Source organism: Gadus macrocephalus, chromosome 7, assembly GCF_031168955.1.
Source record: "Gadus macrocephalus chromosome 7, ASM3116895v1".
Lineage (NCBI taxonomy): Eukaryota > Metazoa > Chordata > Actinopteri > Gadiformes > Gadidae > Gadus > Gadus macrocephalus.
The window spans coordinates 13,063,050-13,082,788 of NC_082388.1; the positions used below are offsets into that span (position 1 = coordinate 13,063,050).

Sequence of the window (19,739 nt, forward strand, 5' to 3'; positions counted from 1 at the left end):
CCTAGAACTTTGACACCTCCTTGTCCCCCTCCCCAGTTCTCCATTAACTAAACATGCACTCATCTTCCTTTCCTGAGTTCTCAGTATATTACAGTGCAAAGGTCTGTTTTACATCTTAAACTTTACAGTTATATCATATTAAGGTCAGTAAAATACTTGGTGATTAAAATCAACTTTACTATATACTTTATGATTAACCTTATTAATTAAACTCATTTAAACATTAACATAATAAACCACATGTGCTTATGAGGTGAGCCATGCATAATTAAAGAAAACAAATCCTTGTGCGACATGTATTTACATAAAGATATGACATGTGTCGGCTTAGCTCAGGAGGTAGAGCAGTTGTCTTGTAACCTTCTAACCTTTAAGTCAGTGTAGAAGCAACGTGAGAGAGACTGTCATGAAGACGTCCCTGTCTCTTCCTCTCAGGATGACATGAGCGGCAAATGTGTGACACGTGAATGTCCCTCCGGATGTAGGCCTTCAACTGGGCCAGATAAAGGCTCCTTTAACCATGTGGTAAAAATATGAATACAGTATTTAGTGTTTAACTTTGATTGTGACAATAAGGTGGCATATATATGAATAGAGAAATAGAAAGAGGTAATTGAATTTGGAGAGATAACTTCTTCAGTGGTCTCCGGCCACAGTAGGGCCAGCTCTGATCTAAAGATGAGATAGGTAGCTCATCTCAAACTAGTTGAGATGGCAGAACCATCTCAACTAGTTTGCATTGAAGGTGTACACTAATGAATGACTGATTTCAATCTCTGATTAAAAAATATACATAAATATAAAATGGCACCAATTTACATTTACATTTAGGGCATTTAGCAGACGCTTTTATCCAAAGTGACTTACAATAAGTACATTTGTCAAACAATATATCGCTGTCAGTACAGTAAAGATGTTCATAGAGCCAAGTGCAAGTACTAACAATCGCTAGGCTAACCCACTCCCTGTGTACAGCAATGCAAGCAGCTACTGCAGATGTGACGCAATTAAGTGCTATGAATAAGTGCATTGTAGATTAAGTGCGCACAATAAGTGTGTACATTATGTAGTACAATGGTATTCTTAAGTTGTTAACCTGTGAAAAACGTCCCTACAATATTCACTTCTTTCATATTGTTCACAAAACAGTTACCAAAAATGCATTGATAGAACAGCTCTTCAGAGAGTAACGATGTATCCTTATATGTTGGTGCTTACTCAGTAAACCTGTTCAGAGATGTAAAGTCAGGTCAAAACACTTGCATATCTAAGGGATGCATCTCCTACACACCTACTGAACCGCTCAGGAAAATGTCAACACGTGTGTTAATATACAGTATATCTCTAAGTCAGCTAAGACTCAGTATTGAGGGGCGTGGTCTGAACCTAGCCAAGAGGGAAATAGACTCCACCAATTTAATCGGCTTGAAGGAACCAAAGGAAAGCGATTCACAAATGAGGTGAGTTTGCAATAAATTTTATGGAACAACATGATTCTGATGCTTAAAAGCACACCTGGATAACCCTTGATAAAACAACCAGAGGCAACGGACGTCTCTTGTCCATCACTGGCCAAACAAGATCACTGGGTGTGGTCCTGCAGCCATCTCCTCAGGTGTTGCACCTGCGCTGTGACGCTGCTCCGGGCCGTGCCACCGGGGGCGCTGTACTGCTCCACACTGCTGGTGTAGTCCCACACGGCCGCCACGTCGCGGTCAAACGGGGCTGGAGCCAGGGGGGAGAGGTGCTCAGTAAACAGGCCGGAGAAACAACAGTAGTCTCGTAAACCAAAAGACGGCCGGACGTTGTTCGGGACTATCAGATCACGGTGTGTGGACGAGTCACCTTATAGTAGCGAGGTCCTCCACAGTCAGCTGGTTCAGAGGGACGTTCTTAGACTCTGCCTGGAAGACGGCTCTTCCAGAGAGTCCGTGGGCCTCTCTGAAGGGCAGCTGGAACACAACAGGGGGCAGCGTGAGCTAAACCAGGCCTCCCTCACGCGCTCCTGTTCTACACCACGCGGACGGAGCAGCTCCTCCTGACTGGACGTGGTGGACAGCTGTAGACTAACTGGGGGGGTTAAGGAAAACTAGGGCACTTTAAAACCTGGACCCCGTTTTACGATCATGGCGTCCAAAGGACTAATGCAGGTAACCATTGTTGAAATTGGTCCAGTATTGAGTAACGCTGCAATCTTTTGGGGCAACTGCACCGTGTCAAAAAAGGGATCTTAAAGTGCTTGATTGGCCACTGAAAGGTTTAGACTATATTCTCAGATCATGGAAAGGGTCCCTACAGAGAAATCTCGCGAGTCTCGCGAGAGTCGAGTTGTTGCAGGAAGAGAAGGGAGGAAAGGTGAGAGAGCCAGAGAGAGGAGAGTTTGTTGTGTTGGATTACAGAACGCGTAGCTTAGTGTTATCTAAATGATTGAACATTCGATCGAGTCTAAAGCCTTCGCCATCTCACCCCAGCCCATCAAACTCACCCCCACTGCACTCTACCCCACTCACCCCCCATGGCTCTGGCCATAACATTGTAGCACGTTAGCAAAGCGCTGTTATTCATAAGGTAAAAGCAGAGACACTGCATGTTTAATGTTCTTAAACAGGAACACTTTAGAGTTGACTTGGTTAGCTTTGGCTGATGGTTCTCACACCCATACACACCCACACACAGGATACTCACCCCCTTGCGGACGAGGTAGTAGGCCAAGTCAGTGGCCAGCATGTCTGGACTCAGGGCTGCCTCCATCACAGGCCGGTTGATCTGAGGAGCACCAAGAACAAGCTAGTGACCAGGACACTCCAGGACTCGGGTCACGACACTGATACGCAATGTCGAGATATAAAGACCGTTCTTGACCCCAAATACAGTCAGCTTGAAGTCAACAGGACATTAATTGGATATTATCAACTATGACATATCCTAATCTAAAAGGTTCTCGCTACTTTAGGAAGTAGAAAACATAATTCTGTAGCTGAAGCAAACAGTTTTCCCATAATGCACCATGAAAACACAGATGAGGACTAGGGTTAAGCCTAGCCAGCGAGAAAAGAAGGAAGACGGACGACAGGAATGTCATCTGTAAGTGGAGAGGCTTTTCTCAGGGCCTGTAGTCCTCAATCCTCTCAGAGTAGGGAATGGTTCTTCAGCGGCCCCAAACCTCAGAAAGGTTCTCTACAATCTGACGTCATAAGATCACTCAGCACTTAAAGGGCCACAACCAGATATCTGTAAACGCCGGGTGTTTGTCATGGTGAGTTCCAGAGCCCATCCAAACCAGTGGGACTTATCCTACCTCCAATGAATGCCTGTCGAAGTGGAACATCCCACCGTCGAAGTGGAACCTCCTACTATCGGAACTGGGGGGTGATCGACCTACCCCCACTTCACCAAGTAAGAGCTAGTACAGTTCAGCTAGCGCACACATGCAAACCCATAGCGAGTGACGTAGGACGTAAAGTCCCGCCCAGGTCAAAGTGGTGTCGATTTAGAGAGTCCCGTAGAGGGGGGGGGGTCAAGGTGAGGGTAGAGGGGGGGGGGGGGTCAAGGTGAGGGTAGAGGGGGGGTCAAGGTGAGGGTAGAGGGGGGGGGGGGGTCAAGGTGAGGGTAGAGGGGGGGTCAAGGTGAGGGTAGAGGGGGGGGGTCAAGGTGAGGGTAGAGGGGGGGGGGTCAAGGTGAGGGTAGATGGGGAGGGGGTCAAGGTGAGGGTAGAGGGGGGGTCAAGGTGAGGGTAGAGGGGGGGGTCAAGGTGAGGGTAGAGGGGGGAGGCAAGGTGAGGGTAGAGTCAAGGTGAGGGTAGAGGTCAAGGTGAGGGTAGAGGGGGGGGTCAAGGTGAGGGTAGAGGGGGGGGTCAAGGTGAGGGTAGAGGGGGTCAAGGTGAGGGTAGAGGGGGGGGGTCAAGGTGAGGGTAGAGGGGGGGGTCAAGGTGAGGGTAGAGGGGGGGGTCAAGGTGAGGGTAGAGGGGGGGGGGTCAAGGTGAGGGTAGAGGGGGGGGGGGTCAAGGTGAGGGTAGAGGTCGAGGGTAGGGTAGATGTGTATAGGTTAACTCATTATGGTCAGTATTAAACATCACATAATGCACAACATGCAGAAAAAGCCACACATTTGTTATATACGATTTTATATAAACACCATGAGTATACATTTTATAAAATCGTTTGCACATTGAAACATTTTGAGAAGCGTTTGGTCCGATGTCCGAACCCATTTTGATCACAAAGCGTGTATCGTGAATCCAGCGCAGCCATCTGTCCCTAACTCTGTCCCTAACACTGAACCCCGACGCCTTGAAGGACAAGGAACCCTCCCACTGTGGGGAGGAAGGAACCCTCGATGGAACACGCTAGGTGCATCCAAACGTGCAACAGATGGTGAGAAGGTCACGTTGCGTGAGTGTGGAGGAGATGAATCCACAGGCCAAAGTCCTGTTGTGTGAGTGTGGAGTAGATGAATCCACAGGCCAAGGTCACGTTGTGTGAGTGTGGAGGAGATGAATCCACAGGCCAGCGATGAGTGGCGGTTGTTGATCACTGAAATGTGGACAGAGGAAAACAGCATATTGTTCAGTTGACTGTCTAGGTAGTGTCACGTTATCAAAAGGTTATTACACCTGTAGTCAATGAACACGATATCCATGTCATCTTCAGCAGTGGGATACTGACCTAAAGGCCTCCAGCTGGTCAGAGATACAGGTTTGATGCAGCTCAGGTCTGTCTGTCCCAGACTGGACACAGCATTTCAACTGCACCTTACAAAGACGGATGATATGGATACAAAAGGATACAATGATTCAGTTATTTAGCAGACCGTCTGAGCCAAAGAGACTTGGTGAATTCAGAAATGCGTCATGCCATGTAGTCTGAGAACTCAGGGGTGGAACCCAGCACCATTTGATGGAGAGCCAAACACCCCATCCTGCCCCGTTAAGAGTTCCATCAGCAACAGACTCACCTTCCAGATGCATGGCTCCTTCAGCTCTCTCCTCAGTGGATATCCCCTTGGAGTCGGGTGTCACTCGCCCCACCCTGACGTCCTTCACCAGGCAGGTCCTCCATCACCTCCCTATGCCCCGCCTTCCTGTTTGGGGACAAACGGGGCAGTTTGGCCTCAATGTCTGGGCACAATCAAAGTGGTAGTTTGATGGTCTGACATCAGTGGTAGTTTGCTATAATGTCTGGTAGTAAACTGTTGTTTCCCAGTACAAGTCATGTTTAGTTCATGCAAACATACCAGTACTACTTGTTGGCAGGCAGACTCATGGTTCTCCAGGTGCACGGCTCCTCCATCAGCTCTCCTCAGGCAAGGACTCCTGGTCTGTGTAAACAGTGGTGGTAGTTGAGCAATTGGGGGGGGGGGGTATTCTTGTGACGCCCAGTTTAAACCAAAGCCCTGGCTGGAGTGTTAATGAGGGCATTGAATATGATTTGTTTTATTCTTTCCAACTTGCATAGAAACTAAAGCAAATGCAAAGCAGCTATAGTTTGTAATCTTGCTGAAATTTTACAAACACTGAAATATTCTAGTTGATGAAAATGCTGTTCAGTTCCATAAATAATTGAATCACTTAGTTCTGATCGTCACATGACTGAACACAATGATGACCCACAGCTGTCCTTTACCTTCCAGAGACCTCTGCAGTCGCATCGTAGCGATCGTAGATCCGAGCGGATCCTGGTGGGTCAGCGATACAATCAGGATATGAAAAAAATATATATTCTCACACCTCAGTAGACAGTTTTTCTTCATTTTAAAAGGGGACATTATACCACCAGGTGTGAGTGTGATTAGCCTTACAAGCCGTTTCCAAAATCTGACACATATTACATCACTACTGGGCGTGTACACCTAGATCTGTGCTGGATAGATGAGCAACGTTTACTTCGGTCCACTGGGTAGGCTGGTAGAATGATCTGTACAGCACAGATCTAGGTGGACACGCCCACTAGTGATGTCATATGGGGCAGATTTTCAAAACCGCTTGTTAGGCTAATCACACTCACACCTGGTGGTATAATACTTCCCCTTTACAGAATAACAACTTTCAGAACTCATGTGAGAAATCAGACGCTGCAGCCTCACATGGAGAGCAAAATTGTGAGTGAATAAATCCTGTTCACTCACAGCTCCATTAACCCAGCGACTTTTTTCTCAAAATCATTCTGATCAAAACGATGGCTGAAGAGACCGATATAGGGCTGGTGGAGTGGCTAGTCTAGCAGCCTACTCCTTCACATTGAGGTGGCAGTGTAAGGTATAATCACCTCAGGGTCGGCTGTCCTTGCCCCCCCACCGAGGGACGTCCTTCACCAGCAGGTCCTCAGCACGGCTCCATCACCACCCCTCCATCACAGAGTCCTGGTCTGGAGCAAAAAGCAGGGAATTTGCCTCATGTCCACCATGTTCAGTTCATGCAAACCAGTGCAAACCAGTACCACCTGTTGTCAGGTAGATTCATGGTCGGCCTCCAGATGCAGTTCCTCCATCAGCCAAGGCCATCGGGTCTGTAACAAACAGGGGTGGTAGTTGAGCAGTGGGTGGGATTATTCTTTGGACGCCTCTTTTAAACCATTCTGAACCAAAGTACTGGCTTTTGGTGTAAAATGTAGAGGAATAGAAGACACTGCAAGTTAAAAAAATAAATAAGAACCATGCACACACTTGAAAATGTGTTATGCAGGAGAATGGTAGAACATTCTGTGAATTCAACAGCACACATTTGAAATTTGACTGTTAACATTATTCAAACAGTCTTCTGCCTCAGCTGAAACTCAATATTTAAAACAAACAATAAAACTTGTAGAATTCTTGTACCAGTAGCGTAGACTCTAGCCTTCACATTGAGGGGTTAGAGTCTCAATAAAACTTCACCGATGGCTCCATTAAGCCAAGGACGGTTTTCTCTAAATCTGCAATATTAGATGACGGCTGAAGTAACCGATTTTAGAACAGAAACTGTTCAGTAGCAGTGAGTGATAATCAATTTAGAGACTGGCTGCATTCACCCCGACATCATTCTTAAGGCAGGGCCTCCGTCCACCATGGCTCCGTCGGCTCTCGTCCACCATGGCGCCGTCGGCTCTCGTCCACCATGGCTCCGTCGGCTCTCCTCAATCAGTCCTCCTCCTCCACCAACGCGTCCTGACCTAACATCAAACGGCAGTAGTTGGGTCCAAAATCAGCCATATTAGATGACGGCTGAAGTAACCGATTTTAGAACAGAAACCGTTCAGTAGCAGTGAGTGATAATCAAACTAGAGACTGGCTGCATTCACCCCGACATCATTCTTAAGGCAGGACCTCCACCACGGCTCCTCCATCGGCTCTCGTCCACCATTGCGCCGTCGGCTCTCGTCCACCACGGCGCCGTTGGCTCTCGTCCACCACGGCTCCTCCGTCGGCTCTCGTCCACCATGGCTCCGTCGGCTCTCGTCCACCATGGCGCCGTTGGCTCTCGTCCACCACGGCTCCTCCGTCGGCTCTCGTCCACCATGGCTCCGTCGGCTCTCGTCCACCATGGCGCCGTCGGCTCTCGTCCACCATGGCGCCGTCGGCTCTCGTCCACCATGGCTCTGTCGGCTCTCGTCCAACATGGCTCCGTCGGCTCTCGTCCATCAGTCCTCCTCCTCCACCAACGCGTCCTGACCTAACATCAAACGGCAGTAGTTGGGTCCAAAATCTGGTAACGAAGCCGGGGAGGTCAAACCTGCACACCCTTCCTTGCATTTGTAAAGGGGAAAAAATATCTAACTTCCTCAAGTTTACTCGTTGAGAAATGTATAAACTACTACTGTCAGAATGAAAATCTGAGAAAGATAATAAATAGTCAACCTCTGCAATTAGTTTCAGAGCGGCTTGGTGATGGTTACCCTGGTCCACCCTGCTGCCCCATTACTGGTCCAGGTAGTGGGGTTACCCTCTGGTACTGAATCATCATAATCAAGCACATGAACATCCAATATACATCCTTTTAACACAAAAATCAACATTGATCGAAAGCCACTTACACCGATAGAGCCTGGTTCAACAGCTCGGCCACATCTACTCCCACCGACCACGCTGCAGAGATCACTGAGAAGATCATAATGTTATAAAAGATGGGTAAATACTGTGGGAATCAATGTGAGAAATCAGACGCTGCAGCCTCACATAGAGAGCAAAATTGTGAGTGAATAAATCCTGTTCACTCACAGCTCCCTAAACCCAGCGACTTTTTTCTCAAAATCATTCTGATCAAAACGATGGCTGAAGAGACCGATGTAGGGCTGGTGGAGTGGCTAGTCTAGCAGCCTACTCCTTCACATTGAGGTGGCAGTGTAAGGTATAATCACCTCAGGGTCGGCTGTCCTTGCCCCCCCACGAGGGACGTCCTTCACCAGCGGGTCCTCAGCATGGCTCCATCACCACCCCTCACAGAGTCCTGGTCTGGAGCAAAAAGCAGGGAATTTGCCTCATGTCCACCATGTTCAGTTCATGCAAACCAGTGCAAACCAGTACCACCTGTTGGCAGGTAGATTCATAGTCGTCCTCCAGATGCAGTTCCTCCATCAGCCAAGGCCATCGGGTCTGTAACAAACAGGGGTGGTAGTTGAGCAGTTGGTGGGATTATTCTCTGGACGCCTCTTTTAAACCATTCTGAATCAAAGTACTGGCTTTTGGTGTAAAATGTAGAGGAATAGAAGACACTGCAAGTTAAAAAAATAAATAAGAACCATGCACACACTTGAAAATGTGTTATGCAGGAGAATGGTAGAACATTCTGTGAATTCAACAGCACACATTTGCAATTTGACTGTTAACATTATTAAAACAGTCTTCTGCCTCAGCTGAAACTCAATATTTAAGACAAACGATAAAACTTGTAGAATTCTTGTACCAGTAGCGTAGACTCTAGCCTTCACATTGAGGGGTTAGGGTCTCAATAAACTTCTTCACTGATGGCTCCATTAAGCCAAGGACGGTTTTCTCTAAATCTGCCATATTAGATGACGGCTGAAGTAACCGATTTTAGAACAGAAACCGTTCAGTAGCAGTGAGTGATAATCAATTTAGAGACTGGCTGCATTCACCCCGACATCATTCTTAAGGCAGGACCTCCACCACGGCTCCTCCGTCGGCTCTCGTCCACCATGGCGCCGTCGGCTCTCGTCCACCATGGCTCCGTCGGCTCTCGTCCACCATGGCTCCGTCGGCTCTCGTCCACCATGGCTCCATCGGCTCTCGTCCACCATGGCTCCGTCGGCTCTCGTCCATCAGCCCTCCTCCTCCACCAACGCGTCCTGACCTAACATCAAACGGCAGTAGTTGGGTCCAAAATCTGGTAACAAAGCCGGGGAGGTCAAACCTGCACACCATTGCATTTGTAAAGGGGAAAAAATATCTAACTTCAAGTTTACAAGTTGACTCGTTGAGAAATGTATAAACTACTACTGTCAGAATGAAAATCTGAGAAAGATAATAAAAAAATAATCAGCCTCAACAATTAGTTTCAGAGCGGCTTGGAGATGGTACCCTGGTCCACCCTGCTGCCCCATTACTGGTCCAGGTAGTGGGGTTACCCTCTGGTCCCCAGCCTCAGGTCCACCCAGCTGTGTTGTACAATATTTAACTAAACCTTGGGAGACGACGTGCCATTTCTAAACTGCTGTAAATTAGCTTTATTAATCAACTACATTTACATTGAGGGCATTTAGCAGATGCTTTTAACCAAAGCGATGAGTACATTTTTCAGAAAGAGAAGCAATAAACTAGACACAGGTTGGACGTCTTCAGGAAGCGGACTCCCAAACACGAAATCAAGGTACTGAACCATCATAATCAAGCACATTAACATCCAATATTCATCCTTTTAACGCAAAAATCAACATTGATCGAAAGCCACTTACACCGATAGAGCCTGGTTCAACTGCTCGGCCACATCTCCTCCCACCGACCACGCTGCAGAGATCACTGAGAAGATCATAATGTTATAAAAGATGGGTAAATACTGTGGGAATCAATGTGAAAGCTTCAATATCAAACACTCACATGTGCGGTTGGATTGACATCTTCTGCATCATACAGGATCAGGACTGCAAGGCCTGGAGTTTCCCCCCCGTCTGTTAGCACAACATTCATCCATTTAAAAACACCACGACGCGCTTTACATCACTGCCTCACCAATAATAAACTGAACATCAATATAAGAGTTCTTGGTCACCACGTATCTTAGTTGCCTTGTGCTTTGTTTGATTTATTCAAAAGTCAAAGGTTTATGGTAGCATTTGCGCAATAATTAACTTTACTTTTCTAAACAGCTATACCATTTGATAATACGTGAATAAGCACACTTACATTTAACCCTTCCTTTTGTTTCTGAAGTCTAGCAGAAACTATATTGAGCAGATCACAGCCCAGATATTTAGAACACTAGCAATATCAATAGTAATTTAGATAGTAAAATGATACTTAGCCACATTCAGCTGCTGGGTTGTTGAAGAAATAAAAAACTGTAGTAGGTAAAGGCCGTCGTCTCCATCTTTTACGCGACCCGATAAATGTATGCGCAGAAAATCGAGAGTTGATTGTAGAGCGCAGTTATCAAAGTAGTTTGCGGTATTTTGTGGGATAATTAAAAATATATATATTTTAAGAGTGCCCTTCCTAATTTCTAGTGCATAAGGATTTACCAATGATCGCAGATGGTTACCTATAGAAATGGGGCACTGCCAGATTACCTTAATTGGGTACGCTCATTAGTTATGAGGTTTACGCAAATGCCAATATTGATCGTACTGCCAGACGCCATAATAAGGTGTGGATGACATAACGCAATTGCCAATCCTGATCGTACTGCCAGACGCCATAATAAGGTGTGGATGACGTAACGCAATTGCCAATCCTGTTCGTACTGCCAGTTATCCTCCACCACACAGTACTGCAGCATTAGAGCTTCACAGACTGCACAAAACTAACTACCAACCTCTACAGAAACCCCAAGCCCCGTCATACTGGAATCGTAACGTTCCAGTACGAACCATCCCTAAGTAACGTAACCAGCACCTCACCTTGAGCTGAACGACGATGAAGATCTTGTGGTCGTCTCATTGCAAAATACAGCCAACAGACTTACCTTGAGGCGATCTGGTAGTTTGTAGCTGTTGGTTTATGTACAAAACATTTTGACTAAACATTTCAGTTACCCCATTTAACTAATTATCTACCAATTAACAATGCTTGCCAGTGTACAAAAAAAGCGAACTAATCTGTCTTTTGGCTACTTCCTCGCTTCACATCGCATGAGCATTGTCATATTGATCCGGGTGTGGTCTGAGTGGCCAGAGATGCATGTTAGGATACTGTGCCGTCTGAAGTCTACTGTTCTGTAGACGTGCCCCCCTCCGGAGAAACAGTGTTCAAAAGGGCTGTTGCATCAGTTACATGACCTGGAACATCCGTCAAGACTGTGACAGGGACTCCCCAAGGAGAGACACCATGGGTAGGATGCGAGGGCTCTTTCTCAGCGACTAGAATACACCACAGCGCCTACGGGAGGGAACCATTGCACACATTTCAATATTCCTCTTCATAGATCTTGAAGCCCCAGCGAGGATTTCTTTTCCTCCTCAGCTGAAGAAGAGCTTGGTTACAGCATGAAGAGAACCCTAGTTGGGATGTTACCAAGATGGTTTCTGATTCAAAGGGGGACCCAACTCCCAGGTCCAGCTAGCATCGACAAATGCATTGCAATTCAGCCCAAGAAAAACTTGCATCCCAGCACAGGATTCCAGAAGATACAATCCACAGGGCCTGCCAGCCAACTATCATGTCGGGGCTAGAAAGGGCAGCCACGTCGCCGTCTTTCAAGCTTGAAGGACCATTTCCTAAAATGTTGTGATGTATAATAAGTGCGTATCCCCATGTCATCACGCTCACACATGGTATGCCTCGTCACCCTGATCACGCCCGGATGAAGAACCCCAGGCCAGGTAGAACCCCGACTACATGAACAACCGAACCAGGTAGAACCCTGACCACATGAACAACCAGGCCAGGTAGAACCCTGACCACATGAACAACCAGGCCAGGTAGAACCCTGACCACATGAACAACCAGGCCAGGCAGAACCCTGACCACATGAACAACCAGGCCAGGTAGAACCCTGACCACATGAACAACCAGGCCAGGTAGAACCCTGACCACATGAAGAACCAGGCCAGGCAGAACCCTGACCACATGAACAACCAGGCCAGGTAGAACCCTGACCACATGAACAACCAGGCCAGGTAGAACCCTGACCACATGAAGAACCAGGCCAGGCAGAACCCTGACCACATGAACAACCAGGCCAGGTAGAACCCTGACCGCATGAACAACCAGGCCAAGCAGAACCCTGACCACATGAACAACCAGGCCAGGCAGAACCCTGACCGCATGAACAACCAGGCCAGGTAGAACCCTGACCGCATGAACAACCAGGCCAGGCAGAACCCTGACCGCATGAACAACCAGGCAAGGTAGAACCCTCGCCATGCCCACCTGAAGAGCCACAGGCAGTCCAGTTGTTTTCCTTCAGACTCAAACTCTTCCGCTTTGATGAGCCTGAGAACAGGGACGGGATTTGATGGAAGTGGTGAGAAGGTAATCTGATTAGGTCACCCCAGTGGTGGGATGGTAGGTATCGGACATCCCAGTAGCTGGTAGGTATCGGACATCCCAGAAGCTGGTAGGTTTCAGACATCCCAGTAGCTGGTAGGTTTCAGACATCCCAGTAGCTGGTAGGTTTCAGACATCCCAGTAGCTGGTAGGTTTCAGACATCCCAGTAGCTGGTAGGTTTCAGACATCCCAGTAGCTGGTAGGTTTCAGACATCCCAGTAGCTGGTAGGTTTCAGACATCCCAGTAGCTGGTAGGTTTCAGACATCCCAGTAGCTGGTAGGTTTCAGACATCCCAGTAGCTGGTAGGTTTCAGACATCCCAGTAGCTGGTAGGTTTCAGACATCCCAGTAGCTGGTAGGTTTCAGACATCCCAGTAGCTGGTAGGTTTCAGACATCCCAGTAGCTGGTAGGTTTCAGACATCCCAGTAGCTGGTAGGTTTCAGACATCCCAGTAGCTGGTAGGTTTCAGACATCCCAGTAGCTGGTAGGTTTCAGACATCCCAGTAGTTGGTAGGTTTCAGACATCCCAGTAGTTGGTAGGTTTCAGACATCCCAGTAGTTGGTAGGTATCGGACGTCCCAGTAGTTGGTAGGTATCGGACGTCCCAGTAGTTGGTAGGTAGGTCATGAACGGACCAGACCTTGAACAGAGCAGGGATTGGTTGGTAGGTCTTTACAGTAGGATTCTCCTCATCCCATATGAACAGCAGGCCGATGAGCCCTCTGCTGGCTCAGATGCAAGCCTTTCTCAGGCTGAACTGCAGAGTAATGGAGGAGGCCAGCTGGTCCTGGAAGTTCGGTCCTCTTAAATCAGAACCTATCGCGGTAAGATCCCACCAAGGACCCTTTTCGTGACTGCAGCTGTGCTCTACTCCAGCTGCGGAGGTAGAGAAACCGTAGCTACGGCTTCAAGATGTATGGTGGGCAACGTTGAAATGTGCTCCATGGTTCTCTAGCGAAGGACCGAGGTGGTGTTCTAGTCGTTGAGGAAGAGCCCTCACCTCTCATCCCCGGGCGTTTCTCCTTTAGGTGAGAGCCTGTCACCATCTTGAATGACATCCCAGTTCATGTAAATGACTTCACAACCACCTCTTAAGACACATGCCTTCACCTGAAGGGGGCAAGTCTACAGAGCTGGAGGCTTCAGACAGCGCAGAACCCTAGCATGCATCTCTGATCACTCAATCTGAACCCTCATCAGTACGGTAACTCAGGTGACGTGATGCAAAGTTCAGGAAGTAGTGGCGAAGCATGTCGAAAGAAAATCTAGACAAAACCTTGGAGTATGTTTTGGCTGCACTCTGAGAAACCCTATGTTACTATTCTCACAATTCACTTGGAACCTATACTACACCCCTTCTAACACAGCATTGACACATGTTCAAACTAAACAGGTAATTAGCCCACGTACCAACAAAAAACATTATTTAAAATCATTCACCTTTCCACCTCAGCCAACGAGGAGGCCAAAACAATGCCCCAGCATAAAGAGGAAATATAAGGACTTACAGTTCGCAGTTTCTTCTTCATGGTTTAGTTTTGATACTCACAGAATCACTTTCTCCTCTTTGACCTGTGAAATAACGGAACGAGCAGATTCGTTTTAGTGCTCAAACCACACCACTGAGGCAAAGTTGATTCAAGCTAACTTAATTTGAATTAATCATGCATTCCTTTCCCCAAATATTGGCACCAATCTTCTCCAAATGACAGTCCTTTAACCTGTAGAAACTATATACTTGAAAGAAATATATCAAATTCTTAAGGGTTTTAACTTTTAATTTGTTTTGTTTTTAAAAGGCAAAAATCCACCTAATAAAACGATCAAGGGCTTAATAAAAAACATGATTTGGCAAACGCATCAGACTCTATAGACGTCTTAAATCAGCCCACACAACTAGCACATTGAATCCACATTTAACCACACCACCTGAATAAATAAATGGCCTATAACCACGCAAAAACACTACAAATGATGTCCAATTACATCAAGAACCAACATTAAACATCAAGTAAGCCTAGTAGGAAAATAAACGTTCTACTCACAGCAGGTCCAGATGTGGTGGTCCGTTTTACTTCGAAAAGCGTTGTCACACAAAACCGGGAAACTCCAACCAAGTTCTGGTTAAACTCCTAAAGTATACATCACCGTACCTGGGAGACGTTAGACGGTTAGTGGGGAGACCGACCTGCTTAGTTTGGCCTACTGAGCAGCAGACAGGTAAGTTAGAGATGACTGAGCACGAGTCGCCACATGCAGGTGAACTCATTAGCGCGGAGCGTGGCACTAATTAGTTAAACCACGTGCAGATGCGACCCAGCGTGTTGCCTTGGTAACGGATATGCGACCACGCAAATACAATCCGGCCACGTGTCGCATTCATATATTTATTTATTATAGATTTATATATCTATATTTATTCATTTATTTATTATTATGATGATAATAATAATACGTGAAGCTATCCGTGGTGGTGAGGAAACGTGCGTGAAGCGCATGCCGCATCTGACAGTACGACGCAACTAGACGCCTGTGCTGTGTATGGAAGCATATATATGGAAGCATATATGTAGCAAAATTCAAATGGCAATGCAATTTGGAATTACATTATGCATTTGACAATTCATTATGCAATTTTATAATGTAATTTGTAAATACGTTATTCAAAGTGTATTTTAACATGCAAAGTGACAATGCAATCCTCAATTAAATTTGCAAAAGTTATAACAATACAAATAGAATAACATTTTGTCAAATTCTTTGAGTTCCTTGATACAAATTGAAAAGCTATAGCGTCCCCGTGATTGCAATCCACTTCGCCACGCTCCGTGTGTTGCGATATTCAAATGACATTTCAATCCGCAAAACGGAATCCAAAGAGGAATCCAAAAAGTCAATATGCAAAGTGGCAAACGTATCAGCCAATCAGCGTCTGGGCGGGAACTACGTCACTTGCTCGTAATTTCCTTGTTCACTTCTAGTTCGTATGCGTCAGGTCCATGGTCACCAATGGAGATTATTGATACGCTCCGAAGTTTGGCCGTTGATGTGGAGAACAATCGTGTTGAAGACACAAATGTAGTAGATAGAGTGCGTGTTCTGGGAGATAGGATAGACGACTTATCCTCACTGGTACGTTTTGACGCCAGTGTGGTAACACAAAGATTTCCCAAGTGCTACAGGCACTGGGTGCGAAACATAGGGTCGGGAGACCCACCGTCTCCACCCACTCCTCACGTACAAAGCTCTCCACAACCTAGCCCCCAGCTACCTCTGGGACCTCCTCCAAGAATACACTCCCTCCCGCTCCCTCCGCTCAACCTCTGCTGGACTACTATGTATCCCCACATCACGACTCATTACGAATGGGTGCCCGGTCATTCCAATATCATCCGACTGCAGACACAAATGGGCGTTCCCGTGTCGTGGGCGTTCCCGTTCACGCAGACTAAAACGCCCCCCCGGCGTTCTCGTTTACGCAGGCTGGAACGCCCCGTTCTTCTTCGTCGATCTAGTAGTATGGGCAGCATAGAACTGACGTTAGCACCCCCTTCTTCGATCTCGTAATACGGGTACGTTAGCCAGCTAGGCCTACAGAATGTTAACTTACATTTATGTGTCGGATCTCGACCCAAACTTTGCATCAAACTTGATGCAACACGATCATTACAGGGAGGCTCCATGATCTCATGTTCATTATCGTCTGGGTTAGTATAGGTAGGGTATTAGGTATAAGTGAGATGTTTGATATAGTTGTTTAAGAATATGCCCAAATTAAATAATGAATAGATTAAAATAACACTTGGGACATTATGCAGTTCAAATCCAGTTACCAGACACTATGAAGGCTCAAACAGTAGGCCATTTGACTCCAAGTGTTCACTTACTTTTCCAACTGAATGTTTTCAATAAAGACAAAAAAAAACAGTAATTGCTCTGTAACAATTAACCTTACAACATACATCGTAGGCACAAATGTATGTTATACATCGTATAGCATTTGTCACAAAAACAAAAGAAAGGAGTAATAAAATACCAGCATTTCTGGGCAGATACATTTACTACAGTAGTATGCACATTTACAAATGAAAGGGATTGCAAAAAAAGACGTCCCAAATAAAACGAAAAAGGAGTAATAAAAGAACATTATCCTAGGCAGACATCTTTTATGACAAACCTGCCATATGCAACGTGCCTCAGTACCAGGGGTGCTCTTGGCCAATTCTTCTTTTTTAAGAAGCCTTTGAGGCGTAGCGCCACTGCCACAGCCTGCATTGTTGTAAATCTTTCTAACCGTTATGCATATGAGATTGTCTTTATTAAGCTTAATGTCCCCTGCCAAACTCATTTATATATATGGAAGGATGGAGAGGCTTGATTAGTTCTCGGAATGTGTTTGAAACCCTGTTGAACACGCCAAGCATCGCCATGTCCAGTCTCAGCGTCTCTTGAACAATTTGCTGAAGGACTTCGGGTGGTAAGAATGGCCTGTCATCTGTTGTGCCAGATTGGAGCGTGTGGCTGAGATGGGGAGATAGAGAGGGTGAGCTTGGTGTGCCAGCTAGCCCTGCAGGGCTAGAGAGAGCGAGAGATCCGAAAAAGAGTGAAGGAGAGAGAGGGAGAGAAACAGGGATTATAATCAACCTTCAATTCAATCACACAAGCCCAGACCAACACTACCCACACCATTAAACAAAAAGGGAATCACTGATCGATCAAAAGTCTGAGAAAGAGCAAGAGAGAATATACGTAAATAGAAAAGTATGGACATAGTATGTAATACCTTTCACTGCTTAGTGATTGGAAGGTGTGACTGAGATGGGGAGATGGAGAGGGGGAGAAGGAGCCAGCTAGTTCTGCAGGGCTAGAGACAGAGAGACAAGTGTATTGGCTACGATCTTCGTGAGCACCAAAAATAAGTAAATAGCAACATGGACACAGTATATAAACCTTTCAAGCATAAAGGTCTCCAACAGCTGTCCAACCACCACCTCCTGATAGAGAGCATGTCCCCCTGAAAAGTAAAGTTATGCTTTAAATGACTTCATAGCCTAATACAAATCCATGTTACAGTACTGTTTAGCAGTGTACTATGGCACTGAAATCATATTGCTTTTGAGGGTAGAATACATTGCGTACTGAAATTAACATACAAATGAGTTAGTTGTTTTGCAAACTAGTCATCGGTCATCATTTCTGAAAATAATGCATCTCACCAGCAGCATAAACACCCCACAGCTGTTGCTCTGATACTGGTGAGGTGCGTCCTGTGGTGGTATAAGGGGAATGTGATTTGTCAATGATTCTTATTAGTACATAATGCCTAAAAACTATAAAGTGATATCCACCCTCATTTTGTAGCTACATACAAAAAGTGCACAATGCACTTTCAACAAGCATTTAGCAGCAACCAGGGCCCATCAGCGTCACATAGGAACACTTCATTAAATCATAATAAACAATCTAGAGGCCTGCCTGTCTACCAGTGAATGCTACTCTACTAGATGCAATGAATCGTGCGCCAGCCACACGTTTTACCTCGTCAGCCAAGTAAAGTCCCTTCCATGGTCCATTGGACAAAGCATGTGCCAGGGTACTGAAAAGGTTTGGAAGACGTGTAAGTTGCAATTCATATGCATCATCATCAACACGCATTCAGTACACACTACGCTTCGATTTCACCCAAGGGTGAATTAAAAGTACATGTTTTCCTAAACGTTGGTCATCAGCGAGGTAATAAAGTAGTAACTTCGGGCACATCTGTCATCTGTTTTTCAGAGTGCTAACGATCTTTATTCATTCGTTGCGCAGCGACCGAACAGACAGAATTATCTGATATGCCATGCATGTAAACATACTAGTTAGTTAGACGTACTAGTACGATGCACAGTTTAATCAGATGTGTGTGTCACCACAACGAAGCAGAGTGGCCGCGATGTCATGCCTCTTACCATGCCAGGCTGCCAGCTGACACCTTAACATCCAACTTAACAATGTACTTTGGTAATGTTAACCTCACAGTAAAATAATCGGCAAAGCCTTCGCTGCAAACTTTACCCTCTACCTACAAACCGTCTTAAACGTTGCTGATTTCTGAATAGTATATGCAACGTTTATGGACGAGATAGCATAGCATTCGCTGCTACCGAACCATGCTTGTCACGAGTATTTATATCGGATTCGAATACAACGATACCACAGCTAAATCAGTGATTTAAATGAGAATACTTCACAGCCAATGTTGTCAAATAAACAATATCATACTTACTGACATAATCTCTCATCATAACTCTTTCGTTTTTCTGGAAAGTTACTAGGAGGTAAAACCGCCAAAAAAGCAAGCCTTGCGAAACTCACTCACCTCTTCTTGATTGATCGATGAAACGCAACAGGAACGCCTGATGGGCGTTTTTGTGTCATGACGGGAACGCCCGATGGGCGTTTTTGTGTCATGACGGGAACGCCCAAGCCTGCAGCTGGACCCTTCTCGGTCATTCAGCTGTTCAGCACCCAGGCTCTGGAACTCCCTCCCCCCACACATAAAACAGTCAGACACAATAGAAAGTGACGTAGTTCCCGCCCAGACGCTGATTGGCTGATACGTTTGCCACTTTGCATATTGACTTTTTGGATTCCTCTTTGGATTTCCTCTTTGGATTCCGTTTTGCGGATTGAAATGTCATTTGAATATCGCAACACACGGAGCGTGGCGAAGTGGATTGCAATCACGGGGACGCTATAGCTTTTCAATTTGAATAAAGGAACTCAAAGAATTTGACAAAATGTTATTGTATTTTTATTGTTATAACTTTTGCAAATTTAATTGAGGATTGCATTGTCACTTTGCATATTAAAATACACTTTGAATAACGTATTTACAAATTACATTATGAAATTGCATAATGCATTGTCAATTGCATAACGTAATTACTTATTGAATTGCAAATTGCAAATTGCATTGCCATTTGAATTTTGCTACATATATGCTTCCATAGGATAGTGCCAAACCTCTAAGGATTCCCTGGAAGAGGCGAAGGAGCAGCCTACCCTGCACGGGCAACACGTTGGCGAAGGTGCTTGCATGCCGGTGCAGCCACTAGATGG

At 45.9% G+C, this 19,739-nt stretch overlaps 1 protein-coding gene and 3 long non-coding RNA genes across 6 annotated transcripts in view; 1 reads left to right on the forward strand and 3 right to left on the reverse strand.

The window, feature by feature from the left end:
- LOC132460813 (serine protease FAM111A-like) overlaps nucleotides 1–19,739 on the forward strand; it is a 45,996-nt gene that overhangs the window by 6,327 nt on the left and 19,930 nt on the right. The gene's annotated exons all lie outside the window — the stretch shown is intronic.
- LOC132460938 (uncharacterized) lies at nucleotides 815–3,163 on the reverse strand. The gene is made up of 2 exons (XR_009526475.1): nucleotides 2,686–3,163; nucleotides 815–1,952 (listed from the first exon to the last, which is right to left on the reverse strand). It is a non-coding gene; the product is annotated as an uncharacterized LOC132460938 (long non-coding RNA).
- On the reverse strand, nucleotides 4,141–6,457 carry LOC132460937 (uncharacterized). Of its 2 annotated transcripts, none has more exons than XR_009526474.1 (6): nucleotides 6,264–6,457; nucleotides 5,622–5,673; nucleotides 5,233–5,316; nucleotides 4,954–5,079; nucleotides 4,665–4,750; nucleotides 4,141–4,532 (listed from the first exon to the last, which is right to left on the reverse strand). It is a non-coding gene; the product is annotated as an uncharacterized LOC132460937 (long non-coding RNA). The 2 variants fall into 2 exon arrangements; XR_009526473.1 differs by having other exon boundaries at nucleotides 4,665–4,744; nucleotides 6,264–6,456.
- On the reverse strand, nucleotides 16,663–18,527 carry LOC132460941 (uncharacterized). 2 transcript variants are annotated; one of them, XR_009526479.1, is made up of 5 exons: nucleotides 18,174–18,527; nucleotides 17,852–17,902; nucleotides 17,586–17,649; nucleotides 17,419–17,499; nucleotides 16,663–17,210 (listed from the first exon to the last, which is right to left on the reverse strand). It is a non-coding gene; the product is annotated as an uncharacterized LOC132460941 (long non-coding RNA). The 2 variants fall into 2 exon arrangements; XR_009526478.1 differs by having other exon boundaries at nucleotides 17,419–17,649; nucleotides 18,174–18,508.